The sequence below is a fragment of the Leuciscus leuciscus genome (genome assembly GCF_965113295.1).
Source record: "Leuciscus leuciscus genome assembly, chromosome: 23".
Classification (NCBI taxonomy): Eukaryota; Metazoa; Chordata; class Actinopteri; order Cypriniformes; family Leuciscidae; genus Leuciscus; species Leuciscus leuciscus.
In genome coordinates this window covers 32,766,215-32,791,214 of record NC_138747.1, presented here as the reverse complement: position 1 = coordinate 32,791,214, position 25,000 = coordinate 32,766,215, and the positions used below count along the sequence as shown (strand labels likewise).

The following is a 25,000-nucleotide window of genomic DNA, read 5'->3' as shown; positions in this document are numbered from 1 at the left end:
CACCTGCCCAGATCTGTCCTCTGAACCCTCCACCTCCCCAGCTTCACCTCCCCAGCTCCACCTGCCCAGATCTGTCCTCTGAACCCTCCACCTCCCCAGCTTCACCTCCCCAGCTCCATCTGTCCTCTGAACACTCCACCTCCCCAGCTCCACCTGCCCAGATCTGTCCTCTGAACACTCCACCTCCCCAGCTCCACCTGCCCAGATCTGTCCTCTGAACCCTCCACCTCCCCAGCTTCACCTCCCCAGCTCCACCTGCCCAGATCTGTCCTCTGAACCCTCCCCCTTCCCAGCTTCACCTCCCCAGCTCCACCTGCCCAGATCTGTCCTCTGAACCCTCCACCTCCCCAACTTCACCTCCCCAGCTCCACCTGCCCAGATCTGTCCTCTGAACCCTCCACCTTCCCAGCTTCACCTCCCCAGCTCCACCTGCCCAGATCTGTCCTCTGAACACTCCACCTCCCCAGCTCCACCTGCCTAGATCTGTCCTCTGAACACTCCACCTCCCCAGCTCCACCTGCCCAGATCTGTCCTCTGAACCCTCCTCCTCCCCAGCTCCACCTGCCCAGATCTGTCCTCTGAAACCTCCACCTCCCCAGCTTCACCTCCCCAGCTCCATCTGTCCTCTGAACACTCCACCTCCCCAGCTCCACCTGCCCAGATCTGTCCTCTGAACCCTCCACCTCCCCAGCTTCACCTCCCCAGCTCCACCTGCCCAGATCTGTCCTCTGAATCCTCCACCTCCCCAGCTCCACCTGCCCAGATCTGTCCTCTAAACCCCTCCACCTCCCCAGCTCCACCTGCCCAGATATGTCCTCTGAATCCTCCACCTCCCCAGCTCCACCTGCCCAGATCTGTCCTCTGAACCCTCCACTTCCCCAGCTCCACCTGCCCAGATCTGTCCTCTAAACCCCTCCACCTCCCCAGCTCCACCTGCCCAGATCTGTCCTCTGAACCCTCCACCTCCCCAGCTCCACCTGCCCAGATCTGTCCTCTGAACCCTCCACCTCCCCAGCTCCACCCGCCAAGATCTGTCCTCTGAACCCTCCACCTCCCCAGCTCCACCTGCCAAGATCTGTCCTCTAAACCCCTCCACCTTCCCAGCTCCACCTGCCCAGATCTGTCCTCTGAACACTCAACCTCCCCAGCTCCACCTGCCCAGATCTGTCCTCTAAACCCCTCCACCTCCCCAGCTCCACCTGCCCAGATCTGTCCTCTAAACCCCTCCACTTCCCCAGCTCCACCTGCCCAGCTCTGTCCTCTAAACCCCTCCACCTCCCCAGCTCCACCTGCCCAGATCTGTCCTCTAAACCCCTCCACCTCCACCTGCCAAGATCTGTCCTCTGAACCCTCCACCTCCCCAGCTCCACCTGCCCAGATCTGTCCTCTGAACCCTCCACCTCCCCTGCTCCACCTGCCAAGATCTGTCCTCTGAACCCTCCACCTCCCCAGCTCCACCTGCCAAGATCTGTCCTCTAAACCCCTCCACCTTCCCAGCTCCACCTGCCCAGATCTGTCCTCTGAACACTCAACCTCCCCAGCTCCACCTGCCCAGATCTGTCCTCTAAACCCCTCCACCTCCCCAGCTCCACCTGCCCAGCTCTGTCCTCTAAACCCCTCCACCTCCCCAGCTCCACCTGCCCAGCTCTGTCCTCTAAACCCCTCCACCTCCCCAGCTCCACCTGCCCAGATCTGTCCTCTAAAAACCCCTCCACCTCCCCAGCTCCACCTGCCCAGATCTTACATGCTCACAGAAGTTTGTCTTTGTATCTATGAGAAGTAGCGAGTCCATACTTGCTCTGCAGCAGCAGCGTACCAGATCTAGTCCTCTAAGACCAAACACATTAACATTGCCATATTCAATAGCATGCTAAAAATATTTCATAAGAGATATAAGAGTTTTCATGATTAAATTATTATAAGCAGTTAAAATGTTGCTCTTTTGTGCATATAATTACATTAATCCATATTTATCTGTCACGTTGGTTCTGTTTAGTTGGTTCTTTGAATTTAGGGTATGTTTACACAATAACGATGTACTAAAAACAGAAGAGTTTTTCCTTCATTTCCTTCATTTTCAAAGCGATCTCCGTTCACATGGATCCGTGAAAAATGACTAAACACGTTGTATTCTGCTGCCAGGCTAGAGGATGGCGATGTCACAGTGTGAAGAAACACGACACACCTGTAGACTGAACACGTAATACACATGTCACTGTTTTCACAGATTTGTGTTTTTGTAGTTTACACAGAGATGATAACGGTATCGTTTCAAAAAACTTGCACTTTGAAACCCGTTTTCAAAAGTTTGCGTTGTCAGCCCCTCAAAACGCTGTTGTCGTGTAAATGAACGGCCAAAACACATAAAAAAGTTTTTTTTAGTTGTGTTGCATATACGTTTCCTTGCTTGCTTTGTCCCTGTTCATTTATTACCTCGTTTACTCATTCGTTCATTAATTAGGCTCACCTGTTTCACATTTTCTATGTGTAAAGCACTTATATGTCCGTTGTTGTATTTTGATGGTTTGGTTCGCTCTTCTCCAGTGCCCCGGCGTCTTGTTATATTGAGTTTGATTTGTTTTCTGTATCCTTACCTCGCCTCGCCTCTCCTTCACTGAACCTAACCCTGACTTTATCTCTACATTTTCATTAAAAGATGTAGAATCGAATGAATTACTGGCAGAAGAGTGCCAACAAGTTTGCATGCTCTTGGCACACACATAAGAACATTTTCAAAGTTTCTGCCTTTATCAATACCAATTTCTTCCTTAATTTTGGCACAGGGTAAAATCCATGCTATTTAGGATCAAATCTGATCATACCTGCCTTTTATAAATGAGGATCCTGGGCTCACTTCTTTTTTTCACTTATTGCCCTCATGTTCAACAACCTTTGGTGATCTTGATCATTCAGTGAGCTTGTACGTACCGCATGTGCATACTATGTAGTTATTATAGCAATTACAATAACTGGGTTATAACTATACTAACCTTGAACCTATCCCTAAACCTAACCTTAATCCATACAGTTACCTTATATCCTTTCTTGGGTAACTACACTGTAAGTACATGTACTGTCAAATAAAATGGACCCAAAACACCAAGATACAGGCCAAACTGGTCCATAATCCAACCCTGATGACACTTGGAAATACTCTGTAATGTGATATGCTTATTTTTCATAGGGAAATTTCAGTGACAGTTGAACCAGTCAAGGCCTGTGTTATTTGAAGACAATGTTCTGTCTTTTTTATTTCTGGCATGAATCCCATGAGCCCTCAGAGACTGTTATAGGTAAAATGTAATTGTGCTACGAAGTCTAAGAAAAGAGGACGATTATCATGACAGAAAGAAAGCTCAGGCACACTCTAATCAAATCACAGCATATTGAAATCCTACAGACAATCCAATTGCGGCATAAGTAAGCATATCCATCCCATGTCTGAAACAGAAATGTGAATTAGATCAACGCTCCACCAATCCTGAGTTTCGAGAGGCTCAGACTGGCAGCTTTAATGCTAAAATACTCTATGACATGACAGTCAGCTTGTTGCAGTCTATAAACATTGATTTGGTTTGCCTGGAATGGTTAAACATTCACTGATTCAATGATCAGCAGTGATATGTGGCTACCTTTAGTTGTATATCACTGTTGGAGCTTCTGCCTGCATCGATCAGGATCTCTTTCAGGATTTATGACGTAAATGAGACCAGACTTTCTGCTATCCTAAGAGTTCAGTGTGCAGACAACTGTGAGTAAGCCATTCATCAGTAGACTTCACACAAATAGTGTACCAGTTTGACCGACCAATTGGCAGACTATGGGAGTGTTTGGAAAACCTATTTGAAAACAGTCATTATGTTGACTTGACAAAGCTTTTTATTATTTTTTATTCTCACACTAAACGTCTCAAGATTCAGTTCTAGAGCCTTCAAGCTTGGTTCAGTCCAATATTTGGGATTGATGTAGTTTTTTGTAGTGGATAATCAAATTAAATCCCAGTCCATCCCTTTATCCACCAATCCATAATGCATCAAGACCTTAACAGCCAACCAGAACACCATAGCAACATCCTAGAAACTAGGAAGAACGTCCTAGCAACATCATAGAAACCAGGCAGAACACCCTAGCAATATCATAGAAACCAGGCAGAACACCATAGCAACATCCTAGAAACTAGGAAGAACGTCCTAGCAACATCATAGAAACCAAGCAGAACACCCTAGCAACATCCTAGAAACCAGGCAGAACACCCTAGCAACACCCTAGAAACCAGGCAGAACACGCTAGCAACATCCTAGAAACCAAGCAGAACACCCTAGCAACATCCTGGAAACCAGGCAGAACACCCTAACAACATCATAGAAACCAGGCAGAACACCATAGCAAGATCCTAAAAACTAGGAAGAACATCCTAGCAACATCGCAGCAACATCCTAGAAACCAGGCAGAACACCCTAGCAACATCCTAGAAACCAGGCAGAACACCCTAGAAACATCATAGAAAACAGGCAGAACATCCTAGCAACATCCTAGAAACCAGGCAGAACACCCTAGCAACATCATAGAAACCAGGCAGAACACCCTAGCAACATCCTGGAAACCAGGCAGAACACCCTAGCAACATCTTAGAAACCAGGCAGAACACCCTAGCAACATCTAGCAACATCCTAGAAACCAGGCAGAACGCCCTAAGAACATACTGGAAAAAAGGCAGAACTCCCTAGCAACATCCTAGAAACCAGGCAAAACACCCTAGGAACATCCTGGAAACCAGGCAGAACACCCTAGAAACACCCTAGAAACCAGACAGAACACCCTAGCAACATCCTAGAAACCAGGCAGAACACCCTAGCAACATCTACCATGCCTGGTAGCCTGTTTAAATCCTGCTTTGGTCCTTTATGTCCCTCAGTTCTTGCTATAATAAATGACTCTTTGTCATTTGGGGAGGTGCCAGCAGCACTTAAAACTGCTGCGGTTACTCCCGTTTAAAAAAAAAAGCAAAATTCTGATGTGAATAATTATCGCCCAATCTCAAATCTCTCATTTCTGTCTAAAATCTTGGAGGGTGTGGTTGCAGCCCAATTAAACAAACACTTAATTGAAAATAAACTATTTGAGCCTCATCAATCAGGATTTCGAAAATTACACAGCACTGAGACTGCGTTGGTGAAAGTCGCTAATGACTTACTAATTGCCTCCGACTCCGGCTCCGGCTCCGGCTCCACATCCATTCTCATTCTCTTGGATCTCAGTTCAGCCTTCGACACTATTGACCATGCCCTTCTACTCAATCGCCTCGAACATGTATTTGGCTTGTCAGAGACTGTTCTTGACTGGTTCAAGTCCTATTTTACTGACCGCAGTCAATTTGTTTTTATGGGTGGTTATAGGTCCAAAGTTGGTTCCGTTCATACGGGTGTTCCACAAGGGTCAGTCTTGGGTCCCCTACTCTTTAGTATGTACATCTATCCACTTGGTCAATAACTACAATCTCTCAACCTTAACTATCACTTTTATGCTGATGATACACAGATTTATATACATACTAGACCGGGTCAGCAAGTGAACGTTGAGCATCTTTCTAACTGTATTGCTGAGATAAAGATTTGGTTGTCCAATAATTTTCTGTCTCTGAACGGCTCAAAAACAGAAGTTATGCTCCTTGGATCTCCACATCAACTGCGAAAGGTTGGGTCTCCTACTCTGTCTGTTGATGGCGTTGCACTGGAGTTTAAGACCAAATTAAGAAATCTGGGTGTCATATTTGACGCCACACTTTCATTTGAGCCTTTTGTCCAGAATACAGTTAAGACATCATTTTATCATCTCAGAAATATAGCCCGGCTTCGTCCTATGTTGTCCTTCTCGGTAGCTGAGAAGTTGATAAACTCTTTCGTCTTTTCGCGCATTGACTACTGCAATGGTCTTCTAGCTGGGGTATCTAAGTCATCATTGGATAAATGGCAATATCTTCAAAATTCAGCTGCTAGAGTACTGTCTGGGGTCAGGGCCAGGGACCATATAACCCCGGTCTTGGAGTCCCTGCACTGGCTACCTGTTAGGTATCGTATTGATTTTAAAATCCTTATGCTGGCCTATAAATCTCTGCACAATCTGGCACCTCAGTATTTGACTGACTTATTAATCCCTTACACACCACGTCGCAATCTGCGCTCCTCTTAGAGTGGTCTTTTGGTTGTTCCGAAGACACGGCTTCATACGTGGGGTGACCGAGCATTTTCTGTCTATGCTCCTAAGCTTTGGAATTCTTTCCCGGCCGATATCAGGGAAGCAAATACATTAGTGACTTTTAAATCTCTTCTTAAAACATTTTATTTTAGGATTGCTTTTACATGATCTTAATTTGATGTGTTTATTTAAATTTTTTTGTATTTACATTGTGTTATTCCTTTGCTGTTATGCTTGTCTGTAAAGCGCTTTGAGAAAGCTACTTTTAAAGGCGCTATACAAAATAAATATATTATTATTATTATTATTAACATCCCAGCAACATCCTAGAAACCAGGCAGAACGCCCTAAGAACATACTGGAAAACAGGCAGAACACCCTAGCAACATCCTAGAAACCAGGCAGAACACCCTAGCAACATCCCAGCAACATCCTAGAAACCAGGCAGAACGCCCTAAGAACATACTGGAAAACAGGCAGAACACCCTAGCAACATCCTAGAAACCAGGCAAAACACCCTAGGAACATCCTGGAAACCAAGGCAGAACACCCTAGCAACATCCTGGAAACCAGGCAGAACACCCTAGCAACACCCTAGAAACCAGACAGAACACCCTAGCAACATCCTGGAAACCAGGCAGAACACCCTAGCAACACCCTAGAAACCAGACAGAACACCCTAGCAACATCCTAGAAACCAGGCAGAACACCCTAGCAACATTCTGGAAACCAGGCAGAACACCCTAGCAACACCCTAGAAATCAGGCAGAACACCTTAGCAACAGCCTAGAACATCCGGAGCACCCGCCTAGTAACCCAGAAACTTTGGATTTCATCATCGCACACTTAAAACTCATTCTTTTCTCACTTTCTTTTTTTCTGGAACTCGTATGAATGTGTGTGTGCGTGTGTCCGTGTTAGATACTAGTTTTATGTGTTAGAATAATCAATAAAGTCTTGTTCGTATTTTAAAGAGAAGTGTTCTTGTGTTATGTGCTTACAAATGTAATGTCTTAAACTGCTGATCTCAGTTACCTTGCTAATAAATATAAGTGTTTTCACTATAGTCTGGATATTTGTATCCGCTGCAGGACTGATCGTTACAGTCCGTTCAAGTGAACGCTGGATGAGTCATTTGCTCGGCCGGAAAATAAATGATTCTTTAAAATTCCCTATGATTAATTAATAATTCCCTTTGAGCTAAACTGACCTGTTACCCTTACAATTCAGACTGATGTATGCACAATTAAGATCAATTAATTGCTTTATATTGAGTCATATTTAGTGGTCAGTGTCTATTGTTTTCTGTTTGACTCTGTGAAGGCATTTTTGGCAGGAAACAGGTTTCGTTGTGATGGAAAGAATGGGTTGCAAAAGCCCTTGAATCAAAAGTCTGTTGACTGGAATATTACCAGAAAGCAAGCAGCTTCCCAGTGACTTTGCAGTCCTCTGGAGGGCAAGAGTTATGGACATTATACAAAGACACAATCTATTAAATACTGGCCCTGCGGAGCCGTTATCGAGCGTGACAGCATGAGCTGCTATTAGCTGCCTTTCATAACTCCAGTCTAATATAGAGCAAAATCCCTCCATCTGTACGGCAGAATGACTCCGCACTTCACCAGCAGTTAGAGACAATTATTAGCTTCGATTGACGAAAAAACATAGAGACGGTTGAACAAACTGTTTTGACATCATCATGTCTTGTATCATCATTATAGTGGCATTTGTATATAGTAAAGTGTATATTTCAGTAATTGTTTTACTGTTTAAATGTAGACGCAAAGCCTATAATAACAGGTTGTTATTTACTAGAGTGTGTGTTCAGTAAACCTATCTTCTAATATGGTTCATAATGGTGGAAATATTTATTGTCAGTCAAATCCTTAAGGTACAATACTGTATGTATTTAAAAAAAAAAAAAAAAAAACTTTACATAAAATATGAATGGCTGTATATTAGCAGGAAACCACAGGTAATCAAAGCAGTTCAACTAACCAGCAAATAATGAAGGGAAAAGTCCCAAAGACTCTCTTGTGTGTGGAACTCAGTTCAAAGTAGATCAAAAGATGCCTTACTAAAAGCCTGACTTCACAAATGTCCCCTTACAATTCAAACGGCTTGGTTAGGAGTAAAGAGGAGGCAGCGTGTGTCACGACTGGTTGTGGTTTTGTTTCGTGTTCATGCTTTCATGTCTTTTATTCTGTAGTTTGGTTCCTGTTTCCTGTCATGTGTTTCCTGTCATGTGTTTCTCTTGCCCTCATCTGGGCTGCGTTCAGCCCCGACAAAACGTTGCACAACGTTTTTTAAACAGAAACGGTGGTGCGTTGAACACACTGTTCTGATGACGCAAGAGTTGCAACTATGGCAGCTGAGAGGGCCATTCTTTGTGTTCTTTATGAAGTCGGAGCCTGATGAAGTCGGTTTAAATATGTGTTTAATATTACAAAATATGCCCGATGTTACAGTTACTGCACTTGCCACCCAGAACAAAAGAGAACATCCCAGTCGAGTGAAGGGATTGCTGAAACTGAAGCACACATCTTACCTAATTCAGACTAAAACACATCTATTTAGCCTCACATACTGACTTTATTTGTAGTTCATACTGTTTTAATACCCTGTATTTTCTTTCTCATTTTTAGGAAAAGCACTTAATTACCATTGTTTATTTCTATACCAATACACTTGCAATGAAGCTAAAAATATAAACAACTACATCATTTTGTTGATATCCTATATTTTTTACAATAAAACTTTCGACAAACATTTCTTCTAATATCCTCAGTTGTTGCGTATACCGAGCTGCACATAGACAGTGGAGCTGCATCAAACAAATTTGTAAATTACTTTACTTGAACCCATTGTGCGAGTTCACTTTAATACCCCGTGTTTTATATACATGTTGCTTCTGATTGGACTGCAGTTCTGACACACCCACCAAACAAGAGAAAACGTATCTCAAACCCCGTTGCACACCGGTGCGCATCGTTTCCAGGAAACATGACGTTCAACCCGGAAACCATAGCAAAACGTTGCGCACCGTTTTGAACTTGAACATGCCCGTGCTCTTGCCATGTGCTCCCCTGCATGTCTTTGTGTCATGTTCTGATTGGTTGTCCTGCTTATGTGTCCTGTTTTCTCATTGGTTCATTATTTGATTGTTCACAGGTGTTCCTTGTTAGTCATTAGTCTGTGTATAAATAGCCGGCATGTTTCATTATTCCTTTAGCTTTGTTCATGTAACCGTTGTTGGAGAGTCTTGTGCATCTATAGTCTTGAAGAACCACACAGTAGGGATGGGCAAATGAAGCCTCATGACACACTGAGGCTTTCCCTGAATGTTTCGTGAAAAGATTTGAAGCATCAAGAGTGTTGAAAACAGCGCCATCTTGTGGCAGGTCAAATTTATAGCAGCCATGTTTATGAGCAGCTGAGTGCGCAGCGCCGTTGTTTTATCCATTAAGCACAAATAAAAGCCTGACAACGCTAAATGTTCAGTTTTCTGATAATATATTAACATATTAAAGTGTGGCAATAAAATAAATGTAACAATTATATTAATACTAATTATAAAAAATCCCACAGAGTTGCTTGATGCAAGTAAATGTTGGTCTAATTATTTTATGGTTTCTATGCTGTTTATGTGTCAGAATATATGATCATGTAACATAGGCTATAGGCTTATTTATATTTAAAAACTATATTTAAACTTCCAAACACCTGTAGAGTAGTGGTCTGGGATCAAACATTCCGACACGCAAAGTGAAGCATTCATGTGACTGGAAAAAAGTGAGGCTTCGTTTTTCGTTGATCACGTGTTTCTCTGAAAACAATTCGCGCTCCGGCACGGGGCTTCATGAGAAATTATGCTGCGTACTCGATACGCGCTTTGAAGCTTCAGTGTCAAATGTAACATCACTACCACACCGTATCAGTGTTTCAGCCTGCAGTATTTTTGATCAAATTGGTTGAGTGAATCATTCAACGACTCATTCACGAAGAGTCGCTATAACATCCCCACCGAAAACACACACACTGACAATTTATCTGAAACAAACGCAAAGGGGAATACATCAGCACTCTTGGAACGCTGATCGACCAATCAGATTCGAGGAAACCGGTCCGGTAACTGTGTAAAAATATATATTATGTGTGTCTGTACACATAGGATATTTAAGGATTGACATTGCTGATGGTGTAAGTTGGAGTGAATTACGAAGACTCCCAGTGTAGCTTCATGGGTCAGTCACTGATGTTCACACACACACACACACACACACACACACACACACACACACACACACACACACACACACACACACACACACACACACACACACACACACACACACACACACACACACACACACACACACACACACACACACACACACACACAAGGTTCTGGAGATATACCGGTAATGACTCTCAATGCAGGACTTCTCATGAACTGATCAATTATACTTATGATGTGATTATATGAAAATCTCTTCCATATGTAGTTCTAGTTGCCAACAGAAGTAAGTCATACAAGGTCTGTGTAATAAATATCAGTGCTCATTTGCATATCATTGATCAATTGCAGTCTTTTGGTCACTTGTACAAAGAAGTCTTGATTTTTATTTTATGGTATAAACAAGCTTCCATTTCTGTTTCTTTCTTATCGTTCTTCCCAAGTGCATGATGGACTGTGTATGGTTTATGAGGAGATACTGCCGGTTCTGTGTATGGTTTATGAGGAGATACTGCCGGTTCTGTGTATGGTTTATGAGGAGATACTGCTGGTTCTGTGTGGTTTATGAGGAGATACTGCTGGTTCTGTGTGGTTTATGAGGAGATACTGCCGGTTCTGTGTGGTTTATGAGGAGATACTGCTGGTTCTGTGTGGTTTATGAGGAGATACTGCTGGTTCTGTGTGGTTTATGAGGAGATACTGCTGGTTCTGTGTATGGTTTATGAGGAGATACTGCTGGTTCTGTGTGGTTTATGAGGAGATACTGCCGGTTCTGTGTATGGTTTATGAGGAGATACTGCCGGTTCTGTGTATGGTTTATGAGGAGATACTGCTGGTTCTGTGTGGTTTATGAGGAGATACTGCCGGTTCTGTGTATGGTTTATGAGGAGATACTGCCGGTTCTGTGTGGTTTATGAGGAGATACTGCCGGTTCTGTGTGGTTTATGAGAAGATACTGCTGGTTCTGTGTGGTTTATGAGGAGATACTGCTGGTTCTGTGTGGTTTATGAGGAGATACTGCTGGTTCTGTGTGGTTTATGAGGAGATACTGCTGGTTCTGTGTATGGTTTATGAGGAGATACTGCTGGTTCTGTGTGGTTTATGAGGAGATACTGCCGGTTCTGTGTATGGTTTATGAGGAGATACTGCCGGTTCTGTGTATGGTTTATGAGGAGATACTGCTGGTTCTGTGTGGTTTATGAGGAGATACTGCCGGTTCTGTGTATGGTTTATGAGGAGATACTGCCGGTTCTGTGTGGTTTATGAGGAGATACTGCCGGTTCTGTGTGGTTTATGAGAAGATACTGCTGGTTCTGTGTGGTTTATGAGGAGATACTGCTGGTTCTGTGTGGTTTATGAGGAGATACTGCTGGTTCTGTGTGGTTTATGAGGAGATACTGCTGGTTCTGTGTGGTTTATGAGGAGATACTGCTGGTTCTGTGTGGTTTATGAGGAGATACTGCTGGTTCTGTGTGGTTTATGAGGAGATACTGCCGGTTCTGTGTGGTTTATGAGGAGATACTGCTGGTTCTGTGTGGTTTATGAGGAGATACTGCTGGTTCTGTGTGGTTTATGAGGAGATACTGCTGGTTCTGTGTGGTTTATGAGGAGATACTGCTGGTTCTGTGTGGTTTATGAGGAGATACTGCCGGTTCTGTGTATGGTTTATGAGGAGATACTGCCGGTTCTGTGTATGGTTTATGAGGAGATACTGCCGGTTCTGTGTATGGTTTATGAGGAGATACTGCTGGTTCTGTGTGGTTTATGAGAAGATACTGCCGGTTCTGTGTGGTTTATGAGAAGATACTGCCGGTTCTGTGTGGTTTATGAGGAGATACTGCCGGTTCTGTGTGGTTTATGAGGAGATACTGCTGGTTCTGTGTGGTTTATGAGGAGATACTGCTGGTTCTGTGTGGTTTATGAGGAGATACTGCTGGTTCTGTGTGGTTTATGAGGAGATACTGCTGGTTCTGTGTGGTTTATGAGGAGATACTGCTGGTTCTGTGTGGTTTATGAGGAGATACTGCCGGTTCTGTGTATGGTTTATGAGGAGATACTGCCGGTTCTGTGTATGGTTTATGAGGAGATACTGCCGGTTCTGTGTGGTTTATGAGGAGATACTGCCGGTTCTGTGTGGTTTATGAGGAGATACTGCTGGTTCTGTGTGGTTTATGAGGAGATACTGCCGGTTCTGTGTATGGTTTATGATGAGATACTGCTGGTTCTGTGTGGTTTATGAGGAGATACTGCCGGTTCTGTGTATGGTTTATGAGGAGATACTGCTGGTTCTGTGTGGTTTATGAGGAGATACTGCTGGTTCTGTGTGGTTTATGAGGAGATACTGCTGGTTCTGTGTGGTTTATGAGGAGATACTGCTGGTTCTGTGTGGTTTATGAGGAGATACTGCTGGTTCTGTGTGGTTTATGAGGAGATACTGCTGGTTCTGTGTGGTTTATTTCATATACTGGATCCTGAGGACTCAAAGACAGAGAGTGAGATTTATGAAATTAGAAGGAAAGATCCTCATCAGTGGAGAGAAGTCGGAGCAGTGGAATATTATTCCAGTGTAAATCATCTGTTTTCTATGTGAATATATAGTAAAGTGTAATTTATTCCTGTGAATTTTCAGCATCATTACTCCAGTCTTCAGTGTCACATGATCCTTCACAAATCATTCTAATATGAGGATTTGATGATCAAGAAACATTTATGATTATTATCAGTTTTGAAAACAGTTTATATTTTTATGGAAACTGTGATGCATTTTAATTTTCAGGATTCTTTGATGAATAGAAAGTTCAGAAGAACAGTATTTATTTGAAATGAAAATCTTTTAGTTTATATTTACTGTCATTTTGGATCAATTTAATGCATCTTTGCTGGTCAAATTACCGATTTCTTAAAAACAAAATCAAAATGATGCCAAACCTGTGAACGGCGGTGTACTTGATAAGTTATAGGCCACTTACACGATTACAGTAGAGATGGTTTCAAACATCAACTTCAAAACTGAAATGTATAATTTCTGTGTCTGTCCTCCAATCTGACATTATACAGTCATATCTGTTGGGTAACGTGTGAATACAGCAAAAACACACGGACATTCTTTAAGACAAGAGTTGAACCTTGTTCTTGGATGAGAAGTTGAGTTGTGGGAAAGTAGTTTTATAAAAAATGATAGGCCTACCTGAGAAATATGAGCCAAACCTGTGACATCAGCAGATATTTCTCACTGATAGTCTTGAGAACAGTTTATTAGACCCGTCACATTGAAATATTGAATTTTGTCACAGAGACTTATCTTTTTTATTATTTTATTTTGTGAGGATCAATACTTTTCTTCCATTTCTTTCCAGTTGACTTGCATGAAGAGTGAGAGCGGCAGGATTTCCCCGAGCGCCGCATCAGTGATGTGTGAGATCGCTTTACAAATAGCTTGTTTTGAAATGCCAATGTCTTCATTTATTCTCTCTCTCTCTCTCTCTCTCTCTCTCTCTCTCTCTCTCTCTCTCTCTCTCTCTCTCTCTCTCTCTCTTTCTCTCGCTCCGGTTTCATCTCAGAATGAATCCATAGTGAACATACATTTCACATCATCAGCTCAGCTGTCTGACAACTGTAGGAACAAAAGGAATTCCAACAATATTCGTCATATGCATTCAGATCTTTAATAGTAATGTGTTTTTTCACTCCTCTATCTGCGAGTGTTTGTAATCAGAGTAACACTGGTGAAGTCTGACGCTGATGCTCTTTACATGACTTACACCACATGTTGAGAAAGGTTACTGTCACTCATTCCCCTTCCGGAGAGCCAGATCTCTGCCGGATCACGAGTCCCACGAGTCCGGGACAAATGAGGCTGTACCAGATGATAAAACAGAGAAAGCTTTTGAAATTCATAGAATTTTGAAAAACATTCTCACAAAAAAAATGAAAGACTCTAATTTCTCATGTAAAAAGTAATATCATATTTTCGTCTCCTAAAAGAAAGTGATTCTGAACTGAAACGAGTCGTCAGTAATTCAGTCGCAGGTTTGTAACTAATTTGCATAATGCCAGCCTGTGGTCTTGATTGGCTGAGCAGCGTCTCTTAGCTCCGCCCTCAAACACTGTAGTGTATCTGAGACTGGAAGAGTTTGGTTCGTGTTGTTCGTGTGGAGAAGACGCTGTTTTCCACTGTGATGAGATTGATACGGTGAAACCCACGTCATCGTTACTGTTCGTATCACTGTGATCAAGAGCTGAGATTCAGATATGATAATGAGCGTTTGCTTTCTGACCAATCCGAGCAGAGCAGCTCTCAGAGAGGCGGAGCTTAGAGAGACTGAATCTCTGATGGAAGCGTTTCAGACACTGAGAGGAAAGAGCTGACGCTGCACTGGAGATTATGAGAGAATTACAGTGTTTTTGACCTTGGATGAATGTGAACCTGTTGTAGGAGACGCCAAAACAACATTAGGAAAATTAAAAATAGCATAATAGGGCACTTTAATATGACATAATTAATAAAACATAATCTTTATCATGCTACAATGTTTTCTATGGGTTTTATAACTTAACATTTGAACAAGGAATTAGTTACTTTTTTCATTGCTCACACACACTCTTAAAAAAAGGTAATTTTTGTGGCATTTATGATTCCATGAAGATCCTTTAACATCCCGTTTCATTCCACAAAAGGTTCTTTATAGTGGAAAAGGTTCTTTAGATTTTGAAAATGCTCTTATCATCACTAAGAAAAATGGTTCTTTTAAGAACCGATCAAATGTTCTTTGGGAATCAGAAATGGTTCTTTATGGCTTTAGGAACCTGTATTTGTTATAGTATAGGATAATTATGCCACATTTTTGACTTCGCTTCATTTCCATCCGTTGATTCTGACTGAGACTTTACAAAGAGCCGTCGTGCAGTTCCTCATTCTCTGAACATTCATCAAACACACAGTTATATTTCAGGATTATTTGATAACCATTTCATTTCTGGCAGCTTCTGAGAAGAAGGAATGAAAATCAAACGTCCAACATTAGACAGCATGTGTCCTGACAGTAATGAGAGATGTTTGTACAGATTCTGAATGCTTGTTTTCTTCTTTCTCAGGACGTTCTTCTATTTCTGCACATTTATTTCACCAGACGGGAAGAAATCATACATTTGATAATCCATAATATTACTGTTGCTCATTGTTAGTGTGTTGTTGTGGAGTGATGGAGCTGCCACTGAGTTACTAAATATATATTACATTATTGTGAATTAAAAACAAAACAATTCTAAAGCAAATTCTGTTATTTCTAATGATAATTTACAGAGACGCATTATTTATTTATTTAATTATTTTGCAGCAAAATGCTCAAACACACAATCATCATGTTTTTATCATTCAGTGCTTCATGTCTCAGTTAATACAGAAACACACACACACACACACACACACACACACACACACACACACACACACACACACACACACACACACACACACACACACACACACACAATCTAATCACAGTATTGCAAATATAGGATTTCTTCACCTCTCAATGTTAGAATGATTGACATGCTGTGAGATATACAGAACTGCTAAATCAGATGGATTTGTCAATGCAAATAATTTCAATGCAGAATCTTGATTCATAATGGACTGTAGAAAGAATAAAGCACAATCCTCTTTCCACACTGAGCTGGTGCTTTATTTTTAGCCACATGAAAGCGTACAGATCCACGAAGCATTTCTGCTGACAAACACACCGAGGCTTGTGTGTGTGTGTGTGTGTGTGTGTGTGTGTGTGTGTGTGTGTGTGTGTGTGTGTGTGTGTGTGTGTCCGGACCGGAAAGACTTCAGGTTGTGTGTGTACTAAAGTGCACCGTGTGAGTGTGTGTTATTGCAGCTCGTCTTCTTCAGATATAAAGCTGTGAGTCCCTTCCACATCCGACGAATGACTGACCATGCACGCTAACTGAAGCATTATGGGTATTATTTGGTCCGATGGCTCGAGGGCGAGAGCACAACACACAGCGTGACACATGAGAACTCACACAGGCCCTGATCCATCAGACATGAAGATTATTAATCAGCTGGAATAATGCAGTATTGCAGAGTATCAGATTTCATATTAGACAGATGTTTAGTTTAGCGCTCATCAAGCTGGATCTGCTTCAGAGCAAAGAAACATTGGACAAACTGTTTATGAGAAACAAAATTTAAATTCACCATAAAATCAAAATGGACAATTTTATTTATTTTTTTATGGAATATTGCAGTGTTTATTATACATGATTTATGATTGAATGAAGACATCAATCATGCATTTTTTTGAATACATTCTTGAAGAAAGTATGGTTACCTAGAAGTCTGGTTTTGTATTTTTTATTGTTCATGCGAGTGACATGAGGCTATATAGATGATAACATCATTTACTGTTCAAATAAAGAACGTTTTAAAGAAAGTTTGACTTATTTGAACTCAAATGTAGACATTTACTGAATGCATGATTTCTGATACACTGCAAAAAAAGGATTTTCTTCTTCTGTACAAATATAAAACATCCTTAAATCAAGATACATTTACTGGAAAAGCAAAATGACTGAAGATATTAAGTCTTACTTTCTGAAAAAAAAAAGTGTTTAAATGAAGTGAGTTTGTGCTTAAAACAGGAAGAAATATCTGTCAGTGAGATCAGAAAAATACTTGTGTTTTCCCTTTGAATTAACCCTAGTGATAAACTCACTTTATTTTGATCATTTTTTTCAGAAAGCAAGACTTATATATCTTCAGACATTTTGCTTCTCCAGTAAATGAATTTTGATTTAAGAATTGTTTTAATTTGTGCTGGAAAACGAGACAGAAACACTGAGGAAGAACATCCGTTTTTTTTGCAGAGTAACATTTTAAAAAGATTTTTGTGCTATTGCATTTTTAAGACACAAATAATATGTGGGAATTTAAAATGGACGCTTGACAAGAGGATGTTTCTCTTTGCTGGAATGTAAAAATATTTGCTTATATTGGTCCGATTCATGTGTCGATACAGTGAGATATTGCCAGATTAAGTCATAAAGAGAACGAAGCAGCGATTCAGTCTGTGATCATCAGTTCAGCTTCAGATCATTCATCACTGACACACATTATTCAGATGAAAACACTTACTATATACTCTCTCTCCAATTCTCACTCAGAAACTGCTAGTAAAACAATCATTAATAATAAATAAAAAAAACAGTAAGCATGAACTTTTGTAAGTAGAAAGACTGAAATAGTCAAATAAACCTCGCAAAATCAGTATTTTACAGTACATGCACATGCATATAAAACACAGTTCACACACACAACATACTGTACATTCATACACTAGCCTGCTAGTGCGTATAGAGCTGCACATACACTATGAATAATCCCATATGTTACTGTGAAAGCATGTTATTTTTTATTCCAGAAACTCAACCAATAGAATATGAATATAGACAAGAGCAGCGTTTCAGTGGATTAGAACAGCAGAGACAGAGACAAGATGCACATACATTCAACAAATGTGGATAAAAAACATATGTGATCAGTTGAGGAGGATCATTCTTTTATCCGATAAGACGTGCATATAAACTATGATGGAAACTCATTTACTGAATAAAACAAAAACCTCAGGTGACTTTGCCTCAGTGTCGGCTCTGATTGGATAACTGGAGTAACCAGTGGACCAATGGCGTCGCAGCATCTCTAATGTTGGTTTGGTGTTTCTGAAAGAGTGTGTGATCAGAATGCTTTGGTTTAATTCCCTCCAGAAGCGTCTCACACGAGTGTGTTCCCGAACACCAGCATCCGAACGCCAGAGAACATGACAGCGTTTACTGTGTTTCGTCTGACGCTCGAGACACACTCGTTTATGATGGAGGGACAAGAGTCTGATTGCAGGAACTTTTGCACTAATTTCCCAATTTGTCCTCTTGAAAACATGGGATGGAAACGCTGCAATATCCCAATTGTATGCAGAAGTTAAAGGCCGACTGAAGTGCCTTGGAACGCACAGCTTTAATTTCCACTGAAACAGGAAGCTAAGGCAGGACATATTGAATGGCTCCTCCCCCTTTTCAAATAGCCAATAGCGTTCAGTTTCCCTCACAGACTGACAGCACCATGACAGCGAATCCGAGCACTGATGATACGCTGGATTCAATAGATGTGAATAATTCTAGCCATTTCATTCTTAAGCAACCGAACACACATCTTGACTTTAACACTCTGTGTGTCGACGGCCGCTTTGGTCAGCTGGTGTTTATAGCAGAGGGGGCGGAGCTTTATAGCACAGGGGGCGGAGCTTCAGATTCTAGAGTGCATTTGATTGGACAGAAGATGTGATGAGAAGCTGAAGTCATAAAAATCCCTGATCCATTTTAGCGGACGTGAGAGACTGTGAGTTTTGAATGCTTATATCTGCTAAATGTGAATTTTGTCATTGTTTTGGAACAGACCAGCTTATTCATAACCTTAAGGCTGACATATTCATATACTAAAAGATATAAGCCTTGAATGGAAACAGTTGTTGAGAGTGAAACAGTAGGTATTTATCTGTCAGTTTGATGACAGTATTTATCTGTCAGTTTCTGATCTGTTATTACAGAAATGAACACGTCGAATGAAGGATCTGTTCAACACTGACAACAACTTATGACAAGCTCAATGACAGTGTAATATTACTATCTATTAAGTTTCCCGGCAATAAGTCGGTTAATTTACTGTAATCAGTTAATATCCTCCCAAACAGAAATCATTAAAATTTTTAATATTAATATTTTTTGTTAAACAGAGAAAGAATCTGGGCAATGTTTTATTTTTCATAATGTTTTTTTATTATTTTTTATTAAATGATGTAAAGTCATTTTGGTGCAAGGTAATGCTGAGAACTTAATAAGACTATTAAAAAGTCCAGAGTTTGTGATAATTGCAGCAGTTTTTCATCTGTCAAAGCTGTGAGGAACATGTTCATTATAGAGTCGAGAGAAATAAAAGCTCTTGAGCCTTCAGTCATTAATCCACTTCATCAATGAGCATCAACAGCCTCATTAAAGCAAACGAGCACAGGACAAATTATACAAGACATCTTTGTTTTATTAGCAAACGTGCAGAAGTTTCCCCTGAGGAGGACTGGCCACTTATTATATTTAATATTAATCTGTATTACTGCAGTTTCAGGTGATCATGTACTTCCAGTTTAGGACTTTTCTAATGAAATTAATTAGTTAATTTCAGTGTAATTACAGGCAGTGGGTTATGTGTATAATACATTAAAACTAATTTGACATTATTAAAATTAAAATAGCTTGATTATCCATCATCAAATGTTCCCTGACTGTGTATCAGAATTGATCTGTGAGATTAATCAGTGAAGTAATGTAATATTCCAGCATTTAACACTTTATAATAACGGCACGCTATTAATCATTAGTTAAGCAGTAGTAAATTCATCATTTATAAAGCATTAATAGACATTAATAAGCAGTTTATAAATACGGCTATAAATGCTGTATTCTTGATTTATAAGCATATCTATAATGTGTTTAATAATTGTATTTTCACAATTTATGAATGATCAATTTATCATTTTTAAATGAAGTATTGCATTATTTACAAACCAGTTATTTAGGTGTTAGAAAGTGTAAGTAAATGTAGTAGATTCAGGGAGTTATAAAGCGTTTAGTAGTGGTCAGTTCACTATGTGTGTGAGCTCATCTAAAGTGAGGACTAGTTATGCCTAGTAAAGCATTTATAAAGGAGATTTAAAGACTCAGTTTTCTTCTAAACAGAAAAGGAAACACACACACACAGTGATACAGAACATAGAGATATTTAACAGCCTTTAAATCACCTTTTTTAACCCTGAATTACAGTAGAAATACATGTTAATAAAGCATTTATTGATCATTAATAAAGTATGAAAATACAATTATGAAACACATTATAGATATGCTTTTAAATCAAGAATACAGCATTTATAGACGTATTTATAAACTGCTTATTAATGTCTATTAATGCTTTATAAATTATGAATTTACTAATGCTTAACTAATGATTAATAGCGTGCACTTATTATAAAGTGTTACCAAAATGTAATTTATCTTTAATGTGTCACTTAGTTGAACTCTCATATATTAACAGATACAAGTTTTGTTTTTAATGGTATATCAGTAAATGTTGAAATGAACATGGACTAAGATTAAATGTAATATTAACAGATGAAAGTGTTGCCAGAATAAGTATAACTGCTTTCACTGTTATTTGATCATTAATATTTTGACTGCTCAAAGCACCACAGAATCAGTTTGCTAACCCATGTCATTCCTAACAGCAATATACTTTCTGCATTATCTGCTAACCCACACCTGTAAGCTAAAGAACTAACTTTTCTAGGCATGACATGAGCGAGAGAGCTTGTGTTTGTGTGGATGTTCAGCAGAGCCGGGCTGATTGAGTTAGATGCTGTTAGATAAGGTCAGAAGACATGATTCAATTACACTAGGGTTAATATTCCACGTGTTCAGAGACACAGACTCGGACTCGAGAACACCTGAGCAGAGACTGGACGCCACGACCTCTTTACAAACACATCAGTTTTAGTCTGAACGATCAATGACTCACATCTGTCCGACAGACACGATCCTCAGGTGATCACAGTCCATATTCAGAACAACAGCACGATTATGAGTGTGAGATTTAAGCACATTATTATAAACTGCTTCAAACACGGCTCATCCCATCCATGTAGAGGTGAAATATGCACAAAAACAAGTGCCTGAAAGTTCATAATATTTTACGAACAGACTTTTTCCGTGTTTAAGTGCTATAATCGGGTCCCCGGTGCTTCTGCCAGCCCAGAAAACGTGAAAAGTCAACTTGTGTAAATGTTAAATATGATGATGAGATGATCAGTGTAACTCCACAACAACTACAGAAATGTCTCCACTAACATTCAGAAACGTCTAAAAGTTACAACCTGAGTTTTTCTGGGATTCTGGGATTCTGGATGAGTGAGATTGGCCTGTTTTGTTATTGCCGGAGTTTTTGAAGCTTGTGTAAAGACTCCGCCCTCTTCTGAACGGAGGCGGAGCTAAAGCTCATTTGCATTTAAAGGGACACACACAAAAACGGCACGTTTTTTGCTCGCACCCAAAAAGGGGCAAATTTGACAAGCTATAATAAATGATCTGGTATTTTGAGCTGAAATTTCACAGACATTCTGGAGACACCACTGATTTATATTACATCTGATGAAAAGGGACATAATACGTCACCTTTTTCTCATGCTGTAATCCCCTGTGTTTTAGGACCTGTCTCTTTAAAGCCCCGCCTCTCAGAAAAGAACAGTCTGCTGTGATTGGTCAGCTGCATGGCCTAACCTGCTGTGATTGGTCCACCGATTAAAGTGTGTGACGGACCTGTAATGCCTCTTTACCATTACAAATATTAAATCTATGACTGCCATACCAGTGTGTACCAAATCTGATAATAGGGTTCGACGTGAAGTGGCTCACTTTGTGGAATTCACTCACTTTGAGCTTCGTAACTTTGCAGATGTTGTTTACATGCTCAAATAGCTAAAGTGAGTCAAATCAAAAAAAGAATAATATGTGCATATTAACTCTTTCCCCGCTATTGATGCGAATCATTCCGTATTTTCAGTGTTTTACGGCTGTAGTCTTTTGAAAAGGCATCTGAAATAACAAAAGTGCAATGTAGAGTTGTAAAAAATATAGATTTTCTGATCGCCTACATAGCGGTACTGAAATATCTGAACCACTTCCAATACTCATTTCTCACAGAATAGATCCACGATTCCTGCTGCACTTTTCTCTCTCTCTCTCTCTCTCTCTCTCTCTCTCTCTCTCTCTCTCATCTCTCACTTGTTTCATTTGCTATAAAAATTAGCAATTTGGCAGTTTTCCCTATGCTATTGGTCAAAATTGTGTCCAGTGAAAATGCTGAGTGGCTTGTAACTTTGGAAAACCACTGAGCACAGTGTCTGGAGAGCAGATAATGTCAAGCCCTGGATCTGCGTAAACCAGAAAACACATGACGTGATCATTAAACATTAAACAGCATAAACTGTCAATCAAAACTGCCTAACGTTACTGAATGACATGTTGAACGCATGAAGAGGAAATGACTGTGAAGCTTTGAGGTGTTGATGGACTTGATCTACGTTCTGAATGTCATCCAGACGAAGACTTTGACAAAAACACCATTTTCTGTTGAGTTTTGGTGAAACACACTCACATTCAAGTGCAGATAAAAGAGAATGAATAAAGCTAGAATACAACCAGAGGCTCTTCTCTTTTCTTTTTTCTTTTTGTTGATATATTGAATGTTTACATATTCATACAACATAATATTATGGGGCCATCAGTGATGCTGACGCTGGCTGGCAACTCAACAATAAAACGCTGGTGGGGAGGCAGTTAACACACACATGTATACACATAAACATAATTGCAGGAAATATCTGTCCTGCATGTCGACATTTTGCTTTCCCAGCAACAACATCATCCTCACACACACACACACCACACACACACACACACACACACCACACACAGCGCTCAGACGCAAGCCTCGGGCTCACTGTGCTGATTCACCATGTCTCTTCTCTTTCCTTCAACACATGACTGCCCTCACACACACTCTCTCCCGATCCACACAGAGGAGACTCAAGGGCAGTTTGGAGGGGGGGGGGGGGGGGGGGGGGGGGTAAACTAACATTTACAAAACCACACATTTCTCACAATTCTTCAGCAAAATCAACAGCACAAGTGCCACAGAAACCTCCAGCAAGAGAAAAGCACTCAGTCCTGAGGGAAATAAAGCGAGATGTCTCTCTCAGAGGACTGGACGTGGCAGATCACACCGAAGATGGAAGCCGACGGTTACGTAAGCTTCATGTTTGTGTCATCCTCACTCTTCAGTGCTGCACAAGACGCTTTCCAGATCACCCTCAATAATGAAGCTTTCTCACTTAATGCTGGGACTTAAATGCGGGCGATTATGTGAAATGCACAGGGATGAGATGTTATTATAAGAGGTAAACACAAACAGATTGAAGATGAATGTCCTCATTCTCTGCTCATCACTCCTGCTGTTTTCTGCTCGCACTGAATACGCAAGCTCAGAAAAAAGGTACAAAAGCTGACACTGGGGCAGAACCCTTTCAAAAGCCACACATGTGTACCTAAAGAGTGCATATTAGTCCCTCAAAGGCACATATTGGTACCAAAAGATACATATTAGTACCTAAATGGTACATATTAGAACCTTTTTAAAGGGTACCGTCCCAGTGACAGCTTTTGTACCATTGTTTTCTGAGAGTGAGCAATCTAAAAACTTGAGTTAACATGAACGTCTTTGAAATGCAAAACATTTGCAAGGCTCTAATTAGGCTCGCTTACATTACAGTAAAAGCTCTGGCTTCCTAAGTCAGTCGTATTGAGCCTCACGGGCTCACCCAGCGCTGGAAAAATCAATAGCATCCACATAACACACAGTCGGCTTTCCTTTCTTAGAGAGAACGCATGCTGACTCTCCTGGAGAAACGCCACTGAAATATTCATGTTTGTAATGAGGGGAAGTAAGTTGGGATTCCTCTACTCTGGGTTTTTTACTATGCAAATCCTGTGAATAAATGTCTTCTGTGGCACGCTTGAAGCGCTAAGCTCATTAATGTAATGCACCCCGAACATTCATCAGGTGCAGCTGGACGGGGACTTTCCAAGCCAATCGATCGCAGCACTGGAGTGGAGACTACAGTAGCCGAGACGGGAATAGAACAGCAGATTCCACACCACAACTATAATGATAACGACACAGAGGAACTAAAGATGGAAAAAGATGGAAAGATTGCAGTTCATCCACACTGCCAGCAGCCTAACCCTTCATCATTAGTGTCAAGTCAAGTCTCCTTTATTTAAATAGTGCTTTTTACAGCACAGATTAATGCATCAAAGCAGCTTTACAGAGATAATGGGAAAATAATGCAACAAAGTTTGTTTCTAGAAGAAAATAGCGTCATTGATGCATCAATAAAAGCTTAAGATTGTGATGTAGAGAGAAGCTCTAGTGCTCAATCTGCATCGTGACCGACGGGGTTGTAAATCAAGCCTGTTTGCTTAAGAGGCGTATCGGGCGTTCAAGGTACCGATCGACTTCTGACTGGAATCAGGCCCGTTTGGTGAAGAAAACCCTAAACTGAGATTAAAACGTGCCGTGAAGCTCTAAAACAAGCATGGGTGAGTAACGTGAGCTCTGATTCATGCATGCAGTGTTGCACAGCCAATCAATCGCAGCACTGGAGTGCAGGCTATAGTAACCGTGACTGTACAGATGGGGATTTCATAACTAGCAATTAGGACTGCAAAAACATGATCATCCACACGTCCAGCTCCAGCAGCCTAACCTTTCGTCATCAGTGATGCATCTCAAACACAACACAGGAGCTCTAGTGGAGCTCAACACAGAAGCTCTAGTGCTCAATCTGCGTCGTGACGAACAAATAAATCAAGCACTGTTTAAAGAACTTCTGGCTGGATTCAGGCCCG

The 25,000-nt window shown here is 40.9% G+C and overlaps 1 protein-coding gene across 1 annotated transcript in view; it reads right to left on the bottom strand.

Moving 5' to 3' along the window:
* syn2b (synapsin IIb) overlaps window positions 1-25,000 on the bottom strand; it is a 113,127-nt gene that overhangs the window by 87,390 nt on the left and 737 nt on the right.